Genomic DNA, 25,737 nt, shown 5'->3' with positions numbered 1-25,737 from the left:
AAGATTGTTGACATTTAGCACTACTGTTCGTGCATATTTGTAGATGATTTTGTTGCTACCTTGTTACCTTCACTCGTAACTGGATTAATCTTTTCAAGAGCCTGGCATCTGTGCTCTAGAAAACTAAAGATCTGATCTAAAGTGCTAAATTCAGTATCATTACTTTCTAGTTCAAATGCTCTTCTCGTTGCAGGATCGAGATTTGAAACAAGATGCTGAACTAAAATTATATCAGTTAACGACGTGTCGTCAGCTATCATTTTGAGCGCTGAAATAGAGCTAACTGCAGTGTTTGTAAATGCACGAAGCTCCTGACAATTCTCCTTTACAACTGGATTGATATGTAAAATATCATTTACATGTGATACTGCAATCAACCTTTTATTGTCGTATCGCTCATTGAGTTGCTCCCAAGCAATAGCGTAATTTGCTTCCGTCATTGGCTAATTTTGAATTAGATGTAAGGCCTCGCTTTTCAACGATACTCGCAAATACTGAAACTTCTGAACATTTGAAATATCTACATTGTTGTGTATCAGCGACACGAACGTGTCCTTGAAAGACACCCACTGCGTGTAATTACCGCTAAAATGTGGCAATGCAATTGCCGGCAGTTTCATTTGCGTATTTGAAGTTTTAGATACACATTTGTTTTCTACACATGTTGCTTTATCATGGTTGTCAATTAATGTTTGCATCTGTGACTTTAAATCGAAATACATTTCTTCGATTTCATTCCTTTCCGCGTCGTGCTCACCCTCGGTTGTTTCTGATTCTATTGTGTCGAGCACGCTTTCCAGTTTACTCCAGATAGCATTTACATGTTCCATGCGGGTTTTTATTTGTTGTATTTTAGCTGAGGATTCGTCGTAAGTACTGACATACGATTGAATGCGTATAAGTTTCCCTTTGTGGGGGCTTCTTTCTTTGTACAATGCTCTTACGTTTGCCATGCTTGGTGAGAAACGAAACTGAATGCAGAAATAAACACAATAATGCAAAAAGCTATGAAACAATGAAGAAAAAGGAATTCTATAGGAAACCAGACTTTTGTACTCACTGCTGCCGAAGCTAACACACTTCACGGCAAGTTGATTGTTGATTGTGTTTTTCTCCGCGAGCTCCATTGTTGATTCCGACGAAAATCGTAGTACGGAAGAAAAGTTCAAGGTCAGCTATTGCTTCATGCGTTCGCGAACTAGAGCTCCTGAAACAGCTGATTCCACCGTACCGTGACGATTGATGCTACTGTAATCGCAACCGCAACCAGATGTCGTATTAGTAACGTCGTCGCCGCCTTGTAATCAAGTGGTCCTGGGTTCGATATCCGGTGAAGGCACATGGCAGAATGGTTTGGATCCAACTTCAAACTGTAGGTCCAGTCCCGATTATCCTCCCTGTGTATAAAGTGGATTTAAGACATCAAATCAAATTTAAAAAGTTTGCCGGCCCCCGTGGCGGAGTGGTTAGCACATCGCGCTACGACGGCAGGGATCCCGGGTTCGAATCCCGGTCTGGGCATGGAAGTTTGGAAGTGTCCTTTCATCAATTTCATCATATCACTCGTCCCCATCTTAGCAAATTAGTCAAAAGTGTCACAAAAGGCGAAGTAACATAAAGCAAATCAATCAATAAATCAATCAATCAAATCAAAAGGTCAAACCTTATACCACGAAATGCAACATGACGTTGAGATAACCGTTCTTAGAACAGTAAACAGATTTTTAAAGTTCATTTTTATGCTCAGATGGGCTAAGTGGACTGAACCTGCTATCTGAAGATCAATCGTAACGAGAGTTCAACGTGCCAACACGGGAAATCGAACCCCTGACCCCGTGATTACAAGTTGTTTTTGGAATATGGAACAACTACATGGAACTTGAGCAGGGAAAGAGAGTTCCAAAATGTACAAGATGGAGAGAAAGGATTCACATAGTCTGCAGACACGAAGGGAGTAAGAATTATGGATCCCCATTTATGATACATTGTCAGTTAACGTGTCCAAATGAAATCAGTTCCTCCGCTCGCCAGATATCCTCTCCCGCACACAGATTCTTCCCCCATTCCCCAAGCTTTACGCCGTATCCCGCTCTATCCCATCCCGTTTGAAGCTGCCAACCAAGAACCCCAGCTCACATTTTTACGATTCAATTTCCTCGTAATGCCCTTCCGCTTTCTCTCTTTATTTCCGATTGTTCCATTGGGGCGCGGACGGGGGGGGGGGGGAGGGAGGGGCGCAAGGAGATGTAAGCGATGGCACGGAGTTGGTGTGTAGGAGAGAGAGAGAGAGAGGAAAATAAGGAAGACGCGAGAGTGCGAGAGGAAGATTGGAATCTCTTCAAGGGTAGAAACTCTCGGGGGTGGATAGTTTCCATCGCGTAGATGATGGACGTAAACCTACGAATGGATAAGAAAAGAGAAATGATAGGAAGAGCATCCGAAAAAGGGTGTGGAAAAAGAGAGAAATACGTAGTGAAAAATACATGGATTTTTTTTTTGCGGACAATTCTGTATTCTACACAGGAATTTGGAAACAAGTAGACTGATAATATATCCCGAGCAAGAAACTTCCTATGAACAATGTTGTCATCCACAAGATGATTGTCCTCTGATGGTAAAGATGGATTTCGTGAAAATCGGTGTTAAAACACAGTGAAATGTTATCATCACAAGAATCAATAACTGAATATCTCGAACTGACAACTGCAGTGATTGAATCAGGTCCACATACTACGTCATAGGTTTATGGCGGGAACATACGGAATTTGTTTAAAGGCTTACGAATTTTAGTATAATGTTAATTTCCAACGTGAGTTGGAAATACGAAATAAAATGTTATACGAATTTGAACTCTCAATGTAAACAGACAATATTCGTGTCCTGTATAACAATAAAAATAATACAGAATACGAAGCTAATTTTCTCTGACTAATCAGAACACACTTTTCTCCCGAGTGTACAATTAAAACTTATGTTACCAAAAAAATGTAAAATGACAGCTAATGCACCTATAATGTTACTCTATATTTCTTGGAATCTAAAGCTCACCTTTCTCCCCGGGTTTTAGATATTGAAATTTTAGATCCATCTTGGATTTGATGGCGTCATAGATCCGGGTATACACCGATGAGCCATCACATTATGACCACCCCGACCCGGGAACATTTCACTCACTTGGAGAGCGGAGAGTAACATGTGACAAGATGTGAACAAGCTATATATTGGGCAGGCCTACAGGCTCGCTATTAGTAGTGTCTCCGGCGTCAGAATGGGAAAAACGGCCGATCTCTCCCAGTTTGATAGAAGTCAGATTGTGATGGCATGGCACCTTGGTACCAGCATCTCTGAAACGGCAAGGCACCTTGGTACCAGCATCTCTGAACTGGCACGGCTTGTCCGTGAGGAGCTACGAATGAGTAGCGTAATCCAGTCATGGAAACCTACAACAAACGACTGGGGGTTCGTCGTGCTGACCATACGTCATCCCGTAACTGGTTGGATGATCTCCAACATCGGCAGGTGGGAGTGAGGCTGACATGCTGTAGGTAGGCCCTGTCCCTACTGTTGCGTCACGGGTTATTTATTTACATGTGTCTAAATATATCACGGTTTTAGTGTAATGTAGAATGGAGTGTTTGCTAACTTCAATACACCAGTTTCTTACTCGATGTTTTACCGAAATACCGATATTGATAAAACCACCCTTAACGAAATTTTCTTATGGTAGTATTGTTAACGGTAAATGTAACAAGAATGTAAATGTAATACCAGATGTCATTGTTCTAATAAAGTAGCGGTCTATGTGCTTTAAACCGAAAATATTTTTTTCGAAGCAATAATTAAAGGTTGTCTTACATTCGATGGCGTTTTGGATTCGAAGAAGCAAGCAGGTTATGGGATTCATACGCTATTTCGTGGATTAAATTTTTGAGTTTATTTTGAAACCTACTTTATATATAGAAAGGCTAATGGAGATTGGGCCTACAGTTTAAAGTGAGTTCCCAGAATCGAATCCTGGACCCCTTGTTTACTAAGCAAGGACGTTACCACTACCCCATTGGGGAGGCCCGTTTCCTGATGAAAGTACTATAAACAAAACGCAATACGTTTACGTGATTCGAACCCACGGCGCCATCCATTCTCAGCTAACACCGTGAAACAGACGAATGTTTTCCAAGCATTTGAACGATCCGGCAGCTACAGAGACTCAAAGCGATGCTGGTTCAAGCAGTAATAGCCTACACTTAAACAGGTCAACGAGAGGATGGTAGCAGTTGAGAGCAAGTGCTGTTTGCAGGAGGCGCCGTACCTGTGGGACATAAACCAAGCTGGATCTCGGGCACAATTCCTCCGACGCCCATCAACGGAGATTTGCATCCGGCCCTCATCGGCTCCCCCTTGTCCGGCCCTCTCCGTCCCGACTGCAACTAAATTTCTGCAACTAGTAACACGGACGCGGCTAGGGGGGGGGAGCATCTGTAGCATTTATTGATCACGTGATCCTACGCTTGATTGCGCCTCGTTGCCTAGGAAACTCCCAGAAACACGGGACCGCCGTTTCCCAAAATGACCGTCCTGGGCTGTCCCGCGCTAATTACTGGCGTTGCACTGGCTTTCAAAATTAGTGGCTGTTTTTAGTATTCTCCATTTTTTCCCCTAAAGATACACTCTGTGGGGTGAAATCCCTCAAATGGGATTTTTTTTGCCCAACATTTTTCCCTCCCGTGCGTTGGATGATGATGGAGAAATTTTAAGATGAGATCAGTTTGGTGATGTTCTCTCAACATTTCGTTGATATAATTTCTGTAGTCGGTTACCGTGATTTGAGCAGAAAAATGTGAAATTAGAGATTCTGGAATCGGTTTGCAGGGGATTGGTGTATTCATCGGTATTAAAATGCGAGATATCATGAAACATTTATCAATAATGGATGACGAGATCTTACAGTGTTGTATTTTTTCCGTTATGTGATGATTTTTGTAAACATCGCTTTACTGTAGTTACAGAACGACACAATACGACAGACATGCCAAACCTTTTATAAATATAATGATCTTCTCATATTCATTGTACTCGCATATGGTTTCCAAACTCTTATGAAATGATTATATCGTGCTATCTACATTAAATATTATTGGTAACAGCCGCTACGTTTGGTCCAAAAAAATATCCCAACTTGCAATTTTTTATTATTTCTTCATATATTTCAACATAAATCTGTTTCAATGTCATAGGAACGCCAATATTATTTATTTTAGAGACAAGTATCAATTAACTGGTGACTGTAGATAAGAATGCCTATTATTGACATCCTTTCACACAGATTATAATCGACATGAATTACATCATACATACACAAGAATTGAATTGTATTTTATTATACGTATGTTTGATGGCAATGTTGTAGATGGTTGTGCTTCTTTCTATTTCTGCTAAACAATTTGATTTCAACAATGTCGCTCTGGGGCAAATTGTTTACGATAGAAATTAATAAACATTAGCATTTTTATTTGTTTTTAGTTTGTTGCAAAATTCGCTAGAGGCGCTGTAATTTGTTTACGAACGTGGGCCGGCGATTTCGACCTCTGCTGTCAGGTTATTTAATTGTTGCCTCGCTCTTGTGAGCTCTAGACAGCTGATGTTCCGTTTCTCTATTGTTTCGAGATAACTGCTAGTACGTATTTAAGGACGTAACCACACTGAATGCAGAAGGGATTTCAAATAGAGAAATTAGGAGAAGGTTATGCATTGATCACAAAACAGTTGGAAATGTGTTAAAGAAACAAACAGAATCCGGGATGTCAAGTTTAAGGTTTAAGTGCTGTCGAAACAAGACAACTAGCCCTAAATTGTGCCGGACACTGAAAATGATCGCAAAGCACGATAGGAAACTTAGTTCACGGAAGATTGCTTCTAAGGTGGAACAAGAATTGGGAGATGAAATTTCAAACCAATCAGTGCTAAGACGCCTTTCCGAACAGAACATTAGGAAAGAAAAAACCTGCAAAGAAGCCACGTCTGACAAAGAAGCACATTCAAGAGAGAATAAAGTTCGTCGACATGTATGAACATTGGACAACTGATGATTGAAACAGACTGGTTTTCTCAGATGAAAAGAAATTTAATGTGTTTGGTAATGATAGTGGTAGTGGTTTGAAACTGTGGATGGAGCCACATGAGGAGTTAAACAAGGAATGTGTCGTGGAAACTAAGAAGTTCAGTGAAAGTGTAATGCTTAGGGGAGCAATAATGTTCGAAGGGAGTTGGAAGAATGAAAAGTTCCAAAGGAACAATCGATGAAGAAGCGTACTGTGAAATACTTAAAAATCAGGTTTTGAATACAGTCAGGAACCATTTCAGTGGTACAAACCTTGGGCCATTCATATTTCAAGATGACAATGCAAGTTATCACCGAAGTAGGATTGTCAATCAGTGTATCCCAGATCTGGGTATTCAGAAGTTACGGTGGCCTTCCAATTCACCCGATAAGAACCCGATTGAGAATTTGTGGTCGATTACGACAACTTAATAAATATTGTTGTACTAGTAAAATAGAGTTAATGGAGAAAATTGTTCATGTTCGGCTTCATGAAATTGAACACAGTACTTTTCAAAAACTTGTCGAGTTGTAACGACCGCCATGTGAGGCAAATTTCAGTTATATTATGGAATTTATCTTATTCGTACGCTTTCAAGTTAAAAACTTGAATTAAATTATTTCTACGTAATTATCTCCATAATTCATGTATATTTATGTTTTATCTTATGTTATTATATTATTCGCGTATTTTAGGAAACATCAATTCATATTTTATTGGCTAATAATTATTCTTCCTAGTTTACACAGAGTTTTCATTATTTGTGAAATCCAAGATGACTAGGATAATATCTATCTTTTACGCAAATGTTGTTGTTTAAGCACAAGTTAAATACATTTCTACCTAATATCGATATTTCCAAACAATAGACAAGATCAAAGTAATTTATTCTTCGTTATAAATCCGTAAACTAAATCTTTGTTTAATCATTTTATGTGCAAGGGCAAATGTGAATTACTTTATAAACTCAGTTTCGTTATTTCTATCAGGTTCAATATTATAAAATTATAGCAAAGCAATTCTCTCTCGCTTTCAATAATACAACGTTATCCTATTGGCTGTTTATGTTAGGAGTGGGGAATGACGCTTCGTGTATATGGTGACGTCAAAAATTCCACGTTGGCATTCTTAATGGTTGCCAACCATAACCAAAGCTTACTATCGCTAATTAGCATTGATCTGTCATATAAATTATCAGTTTTTCTTGTGTTGTTTTTATGTTATGAGTTTGTAGGATTGTAAGAAAGAATCTGTTATGCTGCGCCTCGCGCTTGGAGTAAGGAGTTGAGGTCTTACGATTAACGGTGGTGCGCGGATTCTGTCGTGATAAATAAGTTACTCATCACTGCCTAGAAGCGAGCGGGGCCCAAAACATTATATTTTTGGCTTGTGCGAGTAAGTATGTACGCGCGCGAATGTTGATTCAAGTTTTGGACATTTTTATTAAAACATACTTATTTTTATTTTCGGAGACGTGTTGCAATTCGGTGGTTACCTTCCTGGTAAATTGGGGATCGCCTTAATCCCGATCTCTGGGTGGGAACTGGTGTTCCCAACTAACCAGCCGGAGCAAGAAGCGGTGTGTTGCCAATTCGGATCTCCATACCCTGGAGTTGAGATTGTGTTGGCACCTTGCAGAGTCAATGCCAAAAAGAGTTCATGCTCTTAAAAAGGCTCGAGGTGGACACACAAAGTATTAAGGCATAGCTGATTTCCATCTGATATGTTATAAAACTTAGTGTATAATAAGATGTTTCAATCCAATATTAAAAAACAATAAAATACTGTGTCTTTGTTTTGCATAGAATTAGGTTTGTTTTCATTCTCATGTGCTTTCAATAAAAACTTTGGGTAGGGATATTTTTTTGGACTAGACGAATAGCCGAATTCATTGGCATTAAAATGCGAGATATCACTAACATTTATCAATAATAGATGACGAGATCTTACAGTGTTTTAATTTTTTCCATTATATGATGATTTTTGTAAACATGGCTTTATTGTAGTTACAGAACGACACACACAATACAACAGACATGTCTAACCTTTTATAAATGTATTGATCCTCTCATACTCATTGTACTCGCATATGGTTTCCAAACTTTAATGAAATGATTATATGGTGCCATCTACATTAAATGTATTATTGGTAACAACCGCTATAATAACATGCTTTGAATTATTTACAGTTTAAATATACGTTGCACTACAGTACCTTTCAGTGACGGCGATTAGGGGGGGGCGAGGGAGGAGGTTGCTCCTCACTTTTCGCCACTTTTGTCCCCGAACTATGCTAAACATTACATCCAAATAGGAAATATACTGTCTATGCCCCCAGTTTTGGCGTCTTGACCTCCCGGTTTTGGAACTCAATCGCCGCCACTGGTATCTTTTGTTATCTCATTTGCAGTGATCGAGTTTGTGGATAGGAGGGGGGGATGCTTGTATGGATCGATATGGAAACAATGCGGTGGTTGGAGGCATGCTTATACAAATTATCCTAGCTTAGGGGATGCTTTATAAAAATGTTATTACCTGGGGGTATAACATCCCCCCCCCCCCCCGTGTCCACCCACTTCAACAATTTCTCACTTGCACTATGTTTCAGAAATATATGAAGCCCAGGTCTGTTCTTTCAATGGATTCCTAGAGCTTCTACTTACGAAGCGAAAATTAGAATCATGTAACGTGATTGCATTGCAACATTATCATTGGACGTATGAACCATATCGTGAAAATAAACAAATTTGGAGAAGGGGTTTACCGTGTAAAACCTCGTATAAGCGATTTATGAATTATATATGGTAATTAAAAGTAATTTGATTATCATAATACAATAATAAATACAATTGTAGTAATGGATTCATTGATAATATAAATTACATTAAGCTATGGCATAATATTTGACAGATCTAAGACTCTATACTCAGTAATTAAATAAAAATCGAGAAGTGTTTATTGGTTGTGTTGTCAAACAAAAGGATAGGCATAGGATCATCAATATTTCATCCAGTTGATTGCACTTTCAATATATTTTAATCAGCGCTTGTAGCTTCAATATCTTCAGAGTTAATTATAACTTTTCGTAATGCAGATTGTCCACGATTGACTTTCATGGATAGATGAACAAGCCAACCAAAATAATAATAATAATAATAATAATAATAATAAATACGAGGACCGCACCGTCGAAAGTAAAGTTAAAGTTATCACAACATTTTCATTTACTAACCTAGGTCGTAAAATGTACACGTTCGTAAAATACGTATGCCTTCTGTACTAAGTCCTCCTCCGTGGCCGTGCGGTCTAAGGGGCTGTGCTTTGGGCTCCGACTGCGGGACGGCATGGTTCGAGTCCGCCTGGGTTCAGTCTTTGGGTTTTCAGCCTGTGTATAGGACCGGTTTTCAACCCACCATCGTGAGGAAATTTGGGAGTTACAAGTGAGTAGCGTAACCCCTTTTATAAAAATCTCCTACATTCTACGTGTTGACCCCACGTCACCTAATTAATTACCGGTTGAAGATCTCCACACTTCTAGGTAAGATTGTGGGAGGGAGGCTGGCAGTTGGGAGATAGGCCTAGGCCCTTCAAGGGCTGTCGAGCCATGGGTTATTTATTTATCTTCTGTACTAAAGTCTTACTCAATTTGCGTTATCGTTGAACCCAACTCTCGAATCCTGTTTGAAAAGAATCGAGTGTGCACTGATGTACAGACTTCTTCATAATCTTCTTATGGCTTGGATAAGAGTTTTGATGTCATTCCAGGGAATGATTTATCGTTTCCAGATCACAGAGATACCCCCACGTTTCATCCACTGTCACCAGATCGGAAGAAAAGTGTCTCATTTGGCTTCAAAATGCTTTCAGCAGATCACAGCAGACTTCTCTACCCTTTCCTACGTCATATGGGCGTCATCTTTCAACGTATAGACTTTGCACATGCTTTTCAATACCCGAAGTCTTCCACTACCTACCGTATCTAACTATGGCCACAGCCCACTTGTGCAACAAGGTCACGGAATGTGACTCGTCTGTTAGCGTGAATCATTCGCCAACTCTCTGACTATTCGTGTTGCAGATTATGGTCTCCCACTGGGTTGTTAGTAATCAATGCGGGTTTCCACTCCTTTAAACTCCGTCATCCAATTGTACACATTGCGCTTGTCAATGATGTCATCTCCGTAAACACTCTGTAGCCTTCTGTGAATCTCATACAGTCTGTACCCCTTCTTCGCCAAAAACTCAACAACCGCGGCTTGCATCTCATTAGAAGCCATTGCTTACCAGCAATGAAAGAGGAAGAGCTACTCTCCCTGTGCAATTTGAATAATCTATATTACTTAATAAATAAAATATGCCCATTCTTGAATTACTTTCCGAAGAACCCTCGACTATCAATGAGTCAAGTTATGCTAAACATTTAAATCCAATAACATTTATTTCAATATTTTAAAGTTTCTGAGACATACAGACAGACACATCAATTGAACCTAGAATTTGGCATGTCTATCTGTCTCGTAACTTTTGCTCTGGTAACTCAGTTACAATGAAATTAATAACTTCGACTTAGCTGAAGATTATCCTACAGAAGTGTTTTATTAGATCCATCTGTTGAGTATTGATAGCACATTCGTAAATTTAAAAGAATGGACATTTTTAAAGATATTCAGACCAAAGTAAACTTTCATATCAACGTTAGTTACACTTATAATTTCCATTATTCCTACGCTATTTCTATATCATAATCTTAGGAACATTTCGTTGCAAATTAACTCATGGTATCAGTTATCTCTACATCATTATCTTAACAGTGTTTAGTAACAATACCTAGGTATAAAACTCAATTATGGGAAATACTTAACTACAAATAAACTCTGTCTCTATAATTTTATCTTAGGAAAACTTGACTGCAAATAAGCTACGATGCCAGCTCCATCTATATTCTTTCACATCCTCCTCGCCTGAAGCCTAACTTCCAGCACTAGCCAGAACTTCAGCGCTTCTCCACAAACATCACTGATGAAGGATGACGGTGGTCCAGACGCAGTCACCTAGGAAACAGATCTGATCGACGCTAATTGGTCCACGGAGTGCAGTACGTCATAGGAGAGCCATCTCCTGGAAATGCGAGTAGATTGCGGTCTGAAGAGGAGTCGCCCTGGGCACGGGACGTGAGAGGTTTGCGAGAGAAGAACAATAAAGGTCGTAGGGTAAAAAAAAGAAGAAGTGTTGATTTATGGAAGCAGAAAGAGGAGAGGAAGGAACGATGGAAACAAGAAGCTTTCTTAACGTCCTTTTCTGCTATCTTCGCTGGTTGCAGGAAGTGAATAACGCCAAAGGATTCAGGTTCTTGAAGAATACTTCTGGTTCGTTCGATAAATTTTGTTCCTACTTTATCTTCGCGATAATGAACTTCTACTTTTTGGAGTATCTAATTCGCTCAGACTTAATAACCACGAAGGACAAGATTCAGATAATGTTACAGGTGATAATTTTAAATGGTAATGAATAAGGAGCCCCAGGTTCGATGCATTGTCGGTGTACATTTTTCACTATTCCGAATTGATCTTAAAACTTTAGATCTTAATTGATTTGGTTTATTTTACTTCGTTTTCTGCTGCTTTTAGCTAATCGTGATGATGAGATGAGTGGTGATATGATGAAATTGATGAAGGGGCACTCACAAAAACACACATATCTAGTTCTGGATTCGAGCTCGGAACTCCTGGCAGGATGAGTGATGGTATGATGAACTTAGTGAATGACTCACTCACAAAGAAGGCCCATGTCCAGACCGGGATTCGAACCCAGGAACCACTGGCCTTGAAAACTATATCTATCTGTCTGCGTGTGTGCACAGCCTGTTGGTTTTGCCATGGCAACAAGATACAAAGATGGACTTATGTCTTGAAGTAGACATGCTGAATAATAATATGTACTGTACAGGGTGTCCCAAAAGTATGGAATCATTGAGAGTTGAATAGAAGCTGTTCGAAATGACCTCTATTATTCGTAAAACACAGAGCCAGTAGCTGTTGCCGTTCTATTAGCCTCGGTTGGTGATGGCACATTCACTTTGCTGACAAGCGTGCCTGATTCTGTATGCCAGGTGTTGCAGAACACACATCAAAGCCTCCACAGATAAAAGTCAAGTGGCGACAGGTCTGTTTTTCGTGGTGGCCATTCAACACTTCCTCGGCAACCTATCTAGTCTCCTTGAAACGGGCGGTTAAGGTGACGTCACACAACAGTGGCATAATGAGACGGTGCACCATACTGCATACTGGGCTTCTGGGCTAAGCGGATTTGGAGATGCTTGAGAATCCAAACATGATTAGTGATTACGTAACTGTCACCAGCGAAGAAGAAGAACAGACCAACAATCTGACTCTTCAACACCAGACCATCAACCGGTCGGCACTTTGCTCCCTATTCTGCTCAGACCAGTAACGAAAATTATGATGACGGGAAGTCAACAAATCTGTCTGTCTGTCTGTGACTTGTCTCCCAAACAGACTACTAATAATCCAGTTATTACATTGGATTAAAGTTAAAAATTGTTTGATAAAGGGTCTATGACTATCACTACATTATTATCAAATTTGTAGTCAATGTATTTATTTTTATACAACAGTACGTATCGCCTCTCTTTTGAAACCGTACAATTAGTAAGAAGTTCCATACGTTCATAACGTTCTGTTTGCTTGTTGAAATTTGAACAGCTAACCCCCATCCCAAACCCTGCGGTTCCCTTTCCTTAAACATGTTCTAATTATTCACCAAAGCCTTTATTTGATTTTCTGGAAAATTTCATTTTGTGTTTTGCCTATTTAATGGTAGGAAAAGTTGATGTCCTCATGTCAAGTTACTACTATTCAGTGGCGATTATGGGGAGGGTAGCAGTTCCCTCTCCCTCACTTTCTGCCACTTTTATCCTCGCACTATGCTGAACCTTATCTACAAAGGGAAATAAACTATGGGGTCATACCTACTATTGTCAAGTGTCACACATAATCCTGTACCTAAGAAGAACTCCCTCCCCCTCGATACTTATCTTGCGTACTAAGTTCCCTAACACCCTTAAGGCAATTGTTTTTTCTTTAAAAAAAGTATTCCCATACACCTCTAGTACCTTAAAACAATATAAATGATTATTATGGTTCTGAGTTCAACCTTCCATTGTTGAAGTGCAGTTTCTGTTAATAGCCTAATTGTATATTTGCACTTTCCTCTATCCAGGTATGTCCACTGTTAGAGTGAGTGCTATTGAAAAAAAGCCAAGGATTGCTGAACTGTTTAAAAGCGTTATCAATAATGCGTTAATACCTTATTAGAGAGTTGCACGTACGCTCCTTCGGTTATTAATAGACCCAGCTACAAGAGAACTGCGGAGGGGGTTTTTAGCCGAAGATACGAAGGCTCGAAGGGAGGCAAATTGGAAACAGAATCAATTAATTAAGAAAAAAAAACATAAGAAAATTAAATTGCACAAGTGGAGGTAGAAGCGCACGCATTCACAATCTTGCAATTTATGAAGGTGATGGGATCAACACCACGCTCCGGTCACCTTTATTCCTCAGGATTGCCCTCGGGTACCAGTTTATTAGGGCGCACTGTTGGGTATGTAAATATAAAGAACCAAATCAATAAGCAAATGCAATTGAAGACAGCCAACCGAATATGTCGTACGCCTGAATAGACATACAAGAGACGATACGGATTTTTTGTGTTTGCTTGTTTGTTTGTTTTCTGATAATAGGGTGCGGATGAAACAGAGACATAAACTCACCCTCTAATAAATGGGGCACTGGGAGAAACTTTGTGAGGTGATGGCGACCTGAGAGTGGTGCTGATCACGTCACTTTTACAAATAGCCGAGATCTGGTATGCCTGGAGCCCTACTTCCACTTTACAATATCCATTTACACCGTCAGTTAAGTTACAGTGAATGGAAAGCTAATGAACTTCCCTTAAGAGATTGCTATGAACCTGGGCTTCCCAATCGTTGACAGGTCAATTGAAGATAGATCCGTCTTTAGGATTACGACCTGAACAGGCATTTTGTGATTAGTATGGGCTATACCAATATTATATTCAACTTGTCATTTGATTGTTCAGTAGATAAATATTTCTCTTTTTCCTTCCCAGAATATTTTTGGTATTTTTAATTAAATTCCTTGACGCAGCAGCCTATTAAGGGACAAGATCTGCTGGCCATTGGGTGACGCGTGGTCAGCACACCACCCCCGCTGTTTTCTGGATGTCTAGACCGCAGTTCGCTACCATTCCGTTAAAGATGTTTTCAAAATGCACTCACGGTCCTGGATCAACACCGAAACTTTGGAGCCCCCACCGTGGATCGAATCCAGGACCGCTCGTACCGAAGGGTTGAACGTGAACCATTCAGCAACGCCTAAGCCCAACTATTCCACGGATATCAACAATGGGGCTGGTCAACGAAAGTCAATTGTAGATGGCAGGACGATAGTTGTGCCCTCACGCAGTTGATGGGAAATTGTTTTTCCATTTAAATTCTTACATGGGGAATTTGATGCTGAACGTGCCGTTATTATACAGATTCATCAGATTTCAAAACACTGTATATTCCAAAGTATTGCACGTACAATAATTACACTGGGGAACAAAATTGAGCTTTTTTCTTGGCTCAGCTGATCTTAATATAACTTTTCACGCTGAATTCAAATATGTAAGTAGTTCCTCTCCAAGTAGTTCCCAGGTTAAGTATGAAACATTTTTGTGCATATACGTACATACATGGCACTATTCAACTAACTAAAATGTGAGCGTTCTTGATTTCCTTCTGTATTGTGCATCTGGAACATCTCTCTTCAGCATCCAACAGTAATGAGCAAGCATTCTTGCACTCCACTGTCCCTGGTACCTCTTTTCCATGACAGAGATGTCTTGGCGGAAACGTTCCCAATGTTTGTCACAAACGGCACCAAGGTTGTTAGGGAAGAAATCCAGGTGAGATATATTTTGAGGGACATATTACACCCCATATATTCGCATGACTGTAGCAGTTCACCCACAGTCTCATGATATTTCGAAGCTTTATGATTTCATAATATGATTATACACAACGCTTTTAAATGAACTCCACGCTGATCTTTCAACTTCGCCTAACAAACCTACAATTTTTTATTCCATATCGAAGCTCTAATTTGGGTCTCACAAAAAATCCCTTCCTTTATTCTAGTGTACTTACACATGGAAATTTTTCCTTCAAATAATGAAAGCAACACAAGTTTTGTCCATCATCTGAACTACGTTTTTCAAAAGCCCTCCCTAACTTGATATGAAGTGGAGGAAGAAGAATCACATGAGTTGAATAGTAAGGGATATACATTTTTCTGTCCAGGCGTATGTGATTCACGCTTTGGTCATTCTTTGATGTAATGATTATTCTTGTCCCTTCTGTCCCATTCGCACACGGAACAGCATAATTTAATATAGCCGAGCTGCAAACCATTTAACAACACAATTACTTTTAACTCGAAAAGTTCGGCCTGTTTTCTTTCCCAATTTCAAATCCTGAACACGGTTGTATAATTCACTTTGTGTTAACAGATGAGGTTCACAAGAAGAGGCTTTGAAAGTAGAATGATCTTGCTCCTCATTTTGAACTTCGGTAGCTGCCTCATGTTCCCATTCATCTCCACAGTTAGATATGTAGGGGGTGTGGTACAAGTACTGGCCTCATATCAGATGTCAAATTTGGGTACTTGACTGTATATTTGAATTTACTACTTATTCCTTTTATCTTTGTAATACAGAAATAATTGTCCGATGAATGATCTCGTGGTTCAAGCCACACCATTCCATTACCACTGAAGCCGCATCATCTACGAGGTTCGTCCCCCGCCCTTTCATTGCAATTCAGCCCTCCTCCAAAATAAAACCCTGCGTGCGTCATTGTGCATTCGTACAGGTTAAATTGTTTGTGCCCAAATTCTGTTCGAAATCATTTAAAAACCGTTTTACATACATTACTAATCACAGAAAAAAATACCTAAAATTCCTAACAAGCAATACTTAAATGCCATTGTACAAAAGCTGTTGGTGATAGAAAACTTCTGAGTGCATATTTGAATTCAGCGTAACATTTTACATTAGAAACCAAATATATGTTTCATGTGCCAGAAACTGTGTTCCCCAGTGTTATTGATACCTGAAAATAACCAGAAACTCACCACGTTTCCATGTGATACTCACCAGGTGGCAGTAGAGTGCGGTGTCATTATAAAATGGTAACAATGTTGGAAAATAGTTCTTGTTTGTTGGTAAATTACGAGTTTAATTTCATCTTAACCTCAGAAATTATGGTTGATCATAACAGATGAATAATCAATGCTGTAAAATTAGTATTTTAAAGAAGATGATCGACAACAACAGAAAATATATCAAATCTAGATATGAAAAGAAAACTTAAAAATTTACGCAGCTTGTGTTTACGCCACTTATTTTCACAGTTGAAGTGCTTCATTAATGCTTAGCGCAAACAAATGAGGATTGAAATTATTTTGGGACACAAAGAGCTTGGTGCTGTCACCGGAAAAGATTGACAATGAACAATCCCATTGCTCTTCAAATGATACAGATTGACATTATCAGTGTGTTGCTACTAGCTATTCTAAAGCAGGGTGGTTCAAACTGAAGAAATCTCGTGACGGGAGTTAATTAACTTTATTTTATTATTTTGCAAAACCTGTAGAAATAACTCTATACGGTTTTCAGATTATGAAATTGTAGTTAATTAAAACCCATAAAAATCTATTTTTCGCTCTTAATTAGTACGGATTATTTCAAAAAGGTGATCATTTGAGCTACACGTACTTTTAACCGTCTGACAAATCTGTTTACCAGCTCCAAATTTCCAGGAAATCTTCGGATAATCACTTTATACCATCCCGCAAGCTTTTACTGATTTCCTTTCCAGCAATTTCATTTCATTGAAAGCGCCCTAATTGACGATCTGAGAACTAGAGGGCAGCAGAGCGTAAATGGTTGATTTTATCGCTTATCCATGTTTGCAGAAAGTAAAAAAAAGAAAGGAGGAGGATCCATATAGTCACTGCGAGAGATTTCGAATAACGCCAAGGGTGTGAGAAATCATAATAGGCTTTTCGGCATTACCAAACCGAACAGAAACGATGTTCCATTAGAGGATGTGCCAAAAATCCCCATTACAATCAGCGAAAGTGGTGAAATTCAACACCACCCGGAACCGCTGTTTGTTTGTCCGGAATCGTGGCGCCGGAGTGACCGTATCATATTTCACGCCCCCCCTGCTCCTCTTACAAACCACTCCTAAAAATCACTTCATTGCTCGTAGCGACATACACACACGCGCACATGGTGCCAGCCCTACTGGGCTGGATAAGTCTTTTGCCCTGACCAAACTTCTGATATGGCTTCTGAGGGGTGGAAGAAGAACGGCCGAGGGAGGGTTAAGCGGAAATGGGTTACAAATAGCGCTGCCCCTCTGGCTGAAGTCTCAAATTACAGATCTTGCCAGTAAATGGAGAAAAGGCATCAGATCAGGGCAAGTGTCCAGCAGCATAAACACTGTATGTGGATCTTGGACGGGTCTGTGAAACCAGTGGCTATTCAGGACATATGAAATAATTATTAACATTTCTCAAATCAGCTATCTCTACGTACCACAATTAAAAACAGCGTGTTACGATGCCAGGTGTCCCGGGTTAGAATCCCGGTCTGGACCTGGGTGTTCTTCGTGAGTGTCCATTCATTAATTTAATCATGTCGTCACTCATCCTTTCTCGATTAGCCCAAAGTGGCAGAAATGGAAGTTAAACATACAATCAATCATTCAATCAAGCAATCGAAGTAACTCCCAATTGTGTAACACATGGTGTGGCGGAGGGGTAATCGGGTAAGTGCCTAGATCCCGCGCCCCAAGCATCCCCTGGCGCCTCCCCGATGTCGTCGCCTTGTAATCAAGGGGTCTCGGGTTCGGTGGAGGCACATAGTGGTTCGATTCTCACTTTAAACTGTAGGTCCAGTTCCGATTAGCCTTACTATGCATAAAGTGGGCTTAAAACATCAAATCAATCAAACCCAAGCAGCCCATTGTCAGAGGAGATCACAAAAATAGATTAATTATTTAGAGCGGAATATTAGCATTTTAAATTCAGAAATTAAGCAATGTTACGATCCATAAAACACGAGCAATTTTGACTAAAATATATTGCATATGATTGAAACATTACACTAGATAAAAAGTGCACTAAAACATTTTTCAATAGCTCAACATGATGAAAACACAAATTCATTGAGTTAAAAATTTTCTAGCCTAGCAATATGCATATTATGCTAGAGATTATTTAAGTAATCTCATTACCTCATTCCCACCAAAAGTACCTCGGCTTCAATAGCTTCCGGAAGAACAAGTTATTTTGGAAGGGTTTAATTACTTCCACCATCTTCTGAGAACTAACCCCATGAAGCTACTCTTGAAGATAACAGAGGAAAACAAAGATGGCATCGAATATATAAAAATGGATGTGTGTGTGTGTGTGTGTATGTTTGTTCCAGCATAACTCTCGAACGCCTGGAGCGATTTCAACCAAACTTGGTACACATATCATTTTCAATCTGGAAATAAATACTGTGAGGGTAAGGAACCCCTGGCACCCCTAAGAGTGTGGGTGGGAAAGGGGTGACATGTAAAAATAATAAAAAAACGACCGATATTAATGTGAAATCCATAGTTTTCGGCGTCGCTAAGATGAATAGTGACACTCCCAATGCTGTTCAACTCCAAGACACCCCTGACACCCTTAGGGGTGGGCGTGTGAAGGGGGTGGCATGTAAAAATAATCGAAAACGACCGATATTAGTGTGAAATCCATAGTTTTCTGGGTCGCTAAGATGAATTATGACACTCCCAATGCCGTTTAACTCCAAGTTCATTTTACACTATAGTTAGAATTCATTATTTTCCTGTCTAATAGAAGATTGGGATAAATAAATACCCGGGCAATCAGCTAGTTATAAATAAGAAGGAGATTAGTGCATCTAAAATTGAACTTTGTGAAGATAAATTTTCTTGGGAGGATTCGTCACTGCTCATTCGACACCACACCATTCGAAGTTCTGCTGGAAACGGAGTTAGACTTATTTGCAGTTGTGAAAAATCCATAAGGTTTCGCTTAAAGTAAAGAAAGTGTTTGAAATGTTAAATCTCTTCAAAAATATAGATGAAAAAGATAACATGCAAGTTCATATCATTACCAGTTTTTTGGAAATCTACAACAGCTGGTCATTAAAAATAACTCCCTCCGCCTTTTGCCACGTTTGCTTGTCATTGTCTAACAAGCGAAAGTAAACTGTCTCCCCCCATTTTTGATATCCAATCGCCGTTACTGCCTGTCTGGTAATTGCAGACGATATTTGATGTGGAATTGTTAACTTGGGGAAATGCTTGCTTGATCCCTTGTCCAAACAGTTCCTATGTTTTAACATGGGGACAATGATGCAACTGGGGGATGCCTTGTATAAATCTTCCGGCTGGAAGATAACACCATTCATCTCACTTTCAGCACTAATTGTAGAGCAATATCCAAGAGATATTCATAGAAAGAAGAATTTCTTGCAGCCTGCTATATGATAATAGAAATAGTAGCAGATGTGAAAAGCTATTACGTAATTGTTGACTATAATATGCACTGACGTACGCAGGTGGGGGCTAATGGGTTCAGACCCCGTCGTGAAGTTTTTAAAAAATAAAATTTTGAAATGAAAGGAAACCGGCCTCCTTAGCGGGGTGGTTAGCAGATCGCGCTACGACGACAGAGGTACCGGGTTCGAGTCCTGTCCTGAGAATAGGTATTCTTTGTGAATGTCCCTTAATCAATTTCATCATATGATCACTCATCCTCATCTTCGCGATTAGCCGCTAATGCGAAATAAAGAAAACCAAATCAATAGACGAGAGAACTCTGGGGAAGAAACAATGTGGTAAATGACTCCCTTTAAAGTTAACCCCGATTACTATTTTTCTCCTCGAACAACTTCTAAATAGAAAATTAAAAATTGTATCGCAAAATATCTCATCTAGTATGACGTGTTGGATAATAAATTTTTTCCTGCTCCCTCAAAATAAGCTATACTTAAGGCGATCTCCTACCCCGGCGAAGGTTTGAGCAATTTTCCATGTAACCTTATGGGCGTAACTTTAGTCACGATTATCTCGAGAACCAGTAGACAGATAATTTTCAAATTTTAACTGAACGCTGAGAAAGGATGTTTCTAGAGAACCACTGATCGATATTTTCATTTTCTGCATCAACGTCCCCATAATTAATTAATTCATTTTATTTGTGAAATATCAGACTTTTTTTCACTTTTCTTGACAGGGCAACCCTGTTGCCGGCCGGCAGGTTCACTGCAGCTGCTTCCGGTCGCCTAATGACCTTGTAGAAAGAGGGTTTGGAACACGGCGGGTGGTTTCGCCCTAACACACAACAGGTTTAGAAGATGAAAAGAAAGCAACATGTCTTTTGGCTTTTAACTGGGTAGCTTTTAAATTATGGACTGGAAGTGGAGGCATGAAATTCGTGAAGTGTGTTCCGGACCAAGAAAAATATGAAGTTGGAATTTGGTCCGAGAGTTTGAGTCTGAGAGACAAATATGTTTCTAAAGCAGTGGCGTTTCCGTAACAGGGCTGGTTACTACATTATTTTTATTATTGTAAAACACACTATTCTTCCATTATAAATGTAGATAACGGACCATACTATATATGCATAAATAAATGTAGAGCTTGTTTTTAAATTTGTTTTATGCACAGAAAGGCTAGCCAGGGCTGGACCTACAGTTTAAAGTGGAGTCCGAACCACAATGTGCCTGCACCGGGTATCGACCTCGGGATTCCTTGATTACAAGACGACGACGTAACCACTACGGCATCGGGAAGATCCGCGTATAAATAATACATGATTACATACGTATATACTAGAGATGGCAAACAATATAAAGTTCGGCGGAACCGGGTACCTGGATCTGATCCTAGAACCGAGTGTCCGTTGATTGACTGATTAATTTTGTTATTATTCGTCGCTTTCTGATACTTGGATAATTGCAACAATAATGAAGAATGCGTATTAGATGAAATTGTTGAACGGCAACTCACAAAAAAAAACTTCTACGCCGTGGCCGGGATTCGAACCCAGGGCACCCGGCGTTTTAGCACGCTAAGCAAATCACTTCGCACGCAGGTCGGCCCGACTGTCCGGATTTCGGGTTGTGGATGTATGAATTTTACATAATGGCTACATTAGAACCAATTAACTATTATATCAATCATTTCGAAAGCTCTTATCACTAATGCAATGAAACATTTCATGCACAAAATACAAGTAGCCTATTTATGCCAGTATAATATTTTAATATTTAAATTCCATTGCAAACACTATAAAAAGATAAAGTTACCTGTGCGTACCACTGTGGCATGAAGGCACATTTAGAGGATGTGGGGATAGGGACCCACACATTCTCGAACTGGACCATTTTGGAGGTGGTGATCAGCCCCATACTACTGCAGCTTTTAGCCCCCCCCCCCAGGTACCCATTGATTTGAGGCTGGGGCAGCCCCAGAGACGCTTTATGCGGGTACAAGGCCGGAAAAACTCCAACTTTAGATCACCTACCCAGAAATCAAACCCGGGTCTTTCGCATGGCAGTCAGATCCTTTTTATTTTCTTTTTATGAAAGTGAAGCCCCTAAGGGGCAGCTTTCCTCACACAAAACTCATCTCAATTGATGTCAAATCTCGACTTGTTCATTGAGGATAAACAATCACAAACATCCATGTCCGACCTGGGATTTGAACCCGGGACTCTGGCGTCACAGCGCGCTGCATTCTCAGGTTCGCGACGGGGGTAGACAAAATAGACCACTTCGGCTCTTGCAAGACTGTAAAACATCAGAAATCCTTTTTCTCAACCTCGATCTGTTTTCTGCAGCTATTATTGTTTACTTCTGGCATTTTCCCTCCTACCACCAGATCGCCGGTTTCCAGCGGTGGAGAAACTGGAAGGGCCTGCCAGCTGGGGTCAAATTCCGAGAATCACCACCAAAGTATCATGTTTCTCCCGCCGAGTGCTTTCCAAAGGTTTGGAAGATGAATAAACGTAATCCGACACGTGCTCGGCCAGAACCTGGTTTCCAATGGTAGGTATCCGGATCCATTATTACCCGTGGTCTGGATCTGGTCATCCTTAGTTAATACTTGTGGTGATTATGATGTTCTTATGGAACATTCCGAAAATTATAACGAAAAGGGGGCTTTTGTAAGAATAGTCAGAAGGTAGGTGATATGAGATTTACGACATTTTCCGCCGTAAACGAGTCCAAAAAACAGGGAGGAAAGTAGTCGACAGCACGGCGAAAACACTCTAATCTATTGTCAATTGTGTTATCCCGTCTGTTACTTCCCACGTTTTAATAATGCATGACAATTTGTTTTAGTCTTTCTGCAAATTAAAAAGTATTTGTAATAACATCGGACTTACATAAACTAATAACAATTTGCGCAAGGAACAGCGAAAAATAAACCTACAAATTGAACAGAAAATCATATATTTCCTCTTTCTGCTGATATCGTCGCCACTTTTCATTTTACAAATCTTCGACAGACACTGCTTTCCGAAACACTTGTCTCAAAGGAAGATCACACACATTTGAACTGACACGAGGTGAAAGAACGCAGTGGACCATGCCGTGAAATATGATCGCTCAACAGGACAGCGCATCTGGTATGGCCTCTAGGCCTAAACTATTTTTGGCGTGAATGACCGGCCGGGAATAAATGGTAGATGTCGATCTTTCCAAGAGAAAAAGCTCGGATTATCCTCATAAATTTTGTAGTATCAAATGAAAATATCGGTAGCAGTTGCTATATTGAGAGCGGCATGTTTGTCATGAACGTGGAAGACTAGGAAAGTGTTACATGGAATCTCGGTACATATCATAGTCACACGGAAAATCAGACCGAAGACCGATCAATAGAGGGAAATCGTGATGAAAAGATTAGTATTAAAAGGGCTTCCAATTTGCATTTCAATACTAGATCTTTTCATCACAACTGCAGAACTTTTATACCTATGCAGAATTAATCACTACGAAAATCTGTTTCAAATTTAAATCCTTCGAAATCATTCTTGCAACTTGTAATCAATTCTACTATTCTTGAACCATATGACCTTTTCTACTACAATCTAATAGTGTGTTTCTGTCGTACACATATATTCAAGGTTCCAAGAGAAAATTGATAGCTGGGGGGTGTTGGTTGTGCCTTACGATAGCTGGTGCTATGTTTTAGCATAGGGACAACCGGACAGACATAACCCTGGCCATAACGGTTAGATACGTTACGTACATCGCTGTTATATATGTATTTCATGCGCAATAGGACATTCTGCTTGTCTTGGCAGGACAGAAAGCGCCATAAAAACAAATGGTACGACTTTTGGCGAGTAAAAATCAGTTTGTTCGGACATAGTGAGATGTGTAAGAAGATTTAAATGTACGTACTCCAGATTAGCTACTCGAAGGAAGAACAGTGCTTCACGGAAAAACAACAACATGAAAACCCAATTGTACATCTTCTGAGAGAAGAAAATCTCGTAAATAATGATATTTCCTCGGGGTATATTGTATAATGCCTTACGTAATAAATAGAATTGTCGTATTCGTAGATAAACGTATTCTTGCATAGACATGGACTAGGGCAAAAAAACTTCCAGGGGGTGAAAAATGAAGGTTACCAGTACGTCCTGAAGCATGAAACATATTTACGGATCATTTTGATTTCTTGTTATTTCGCGTCGCTTTTAATCCAGTTTTGGCTAATCGCGAAAATGAGGATGAGTGATGATATTGTGAAATTGATGAAGGCACATCCACAAGGAACATCCATGCTCAGGCCGGGATTCGAACCCAGGACCCATGGCGTCGTAGAGCGCTGTGCCAACCACTCCGCCACGGTTGCAGGCCAATAACAGAAATATAAGTTAACACAGACATGCAGATACATAATACATAACACACTTATGGAGGTGCATGTATGTATGTGGAGTTAAAATAAATACAATTTTCGTATTTTATTTTCCACTTTACTGCTATTGTGTGATTATGCATACACGCGTATGTAATATTATTGTTAGTACGATATTTGGGGCACGAAAATCTGCTTTTAAACAAATTTTTCAGTGATCCTCTTTTGAGAGTATTTTTTTTTAATTTAGTAAAACTATTTAGGTTTTGGCCTAAAGTTGGAATGTGTAACGAAACCATGCATATGCCATTTCTATTTAAATGCTTTGAGAAGGTAACACTGTTAATTCAAGCTAGACGTTATATTTTATGTGACTCAGATGTTTTACACTCTTGCGACCATGAAACATTGATTTAATTGCATTTTATGCATAGTAAAGCTAATCGGGACTGGGCCTACAGCTTAAAGTGGGATCCGAACTACTATGTGTCTCCACCGGTTATTAAACCAGGGACGCCTTGATTACAAGGCGATGAAGCTAACAATGTGCCATCGGGGAGAATCCTCCACCACGGAACAAAACAATATATTGGTCGTTGTTGAAATATTTTTGAAATTGAAATTGATTTAGCGCAATTGATCTGTATTCTTGGGAATATGCCGCCGCCCGCAGCCCCTCCTTGCCGGAAGCACTGTTTGCAGCACAGTAATTTCATATTCCACACTAAACGAATATACACTATCTGCGATTATTCTGTTTCTATTCATCACACGTTTGCTCCGAAACTTCCCGTCCACAATTTAGAAAAAGAAATACCAAGATTAATCTTGAGGGGTCTTTCCCCTGTTACATATACCCGAAACCGGTTGCATGCAGGTCGAGTGCATCTGGGTTTTATTCTCTTGGGTCTCCCCCTCCTCCCGGATTATTAGGCGCTTCGCGCGTGAGGAGATAATGACGCAGACCGCCTCATCTAAATTCTTGGTGAGGAATATTTTTCCTTTCTCTATCATAAAATTCAATATATTTTTCTAAAATATATGTATAAAAAGGACATCGTTGTGCAATGTGTGCGATGAGGCGGAGAGGAACATACTTGATTAGTAATTAATTCAACTCACTATAATTGGTTCCAAGATGAAGAAAAGGAATAATTTGGAGAAGGGGCAGATCAAGTAAATTATTCAGTAAATCTTAAAAAATGACTTTCAGTAATAGGAGAGTGTCGCAATAAAATACTTTATGGGAATTATGGCATGATCTAAGGGGGGGACGCGCTATTGGTCATGGATGGGGTGGCAGACTGATCTATACAATTGTTAGAAGTTCATTATCCAGATATTCATGAACTACTTAACCTGCGCTTTATTTTTGCCGACATATTCTTGAAATGGACATTGTGTAATTTATTTCTCTTCTTGACATCTGAGATACTGGGGAATATGCTGCCCTCAACCCCTCCTTGAGAACAGCAATGCTTTACAGCATACTTTCGCCATCCCGGTACTTCGAGAAATTTCATACTCCAGACTAAGTGAATATATATCTGTGCTGATTCTATTCGCATTCCTGAACACTTTCTTTTGTCCATTTTC

The sequence above is a fragment of the Lepisma saccharinum genome, chromosome 4 (assembly GCF_977018435.1).
Source record: "Lepisma saccharinum chromosome 4, izLepSacc3.1, whole genome shotgun sequence".
NCBI classification, from domain to species: domain Eukaryota; kingdom Metazoa; phylum Arthropoda; class Insecta; order Zygentoma; family Lepismatidae; genus Lepisma; species Lepisma saccharinum.
Note: the sequence above shows the minus strand (reverse complement) of the source record.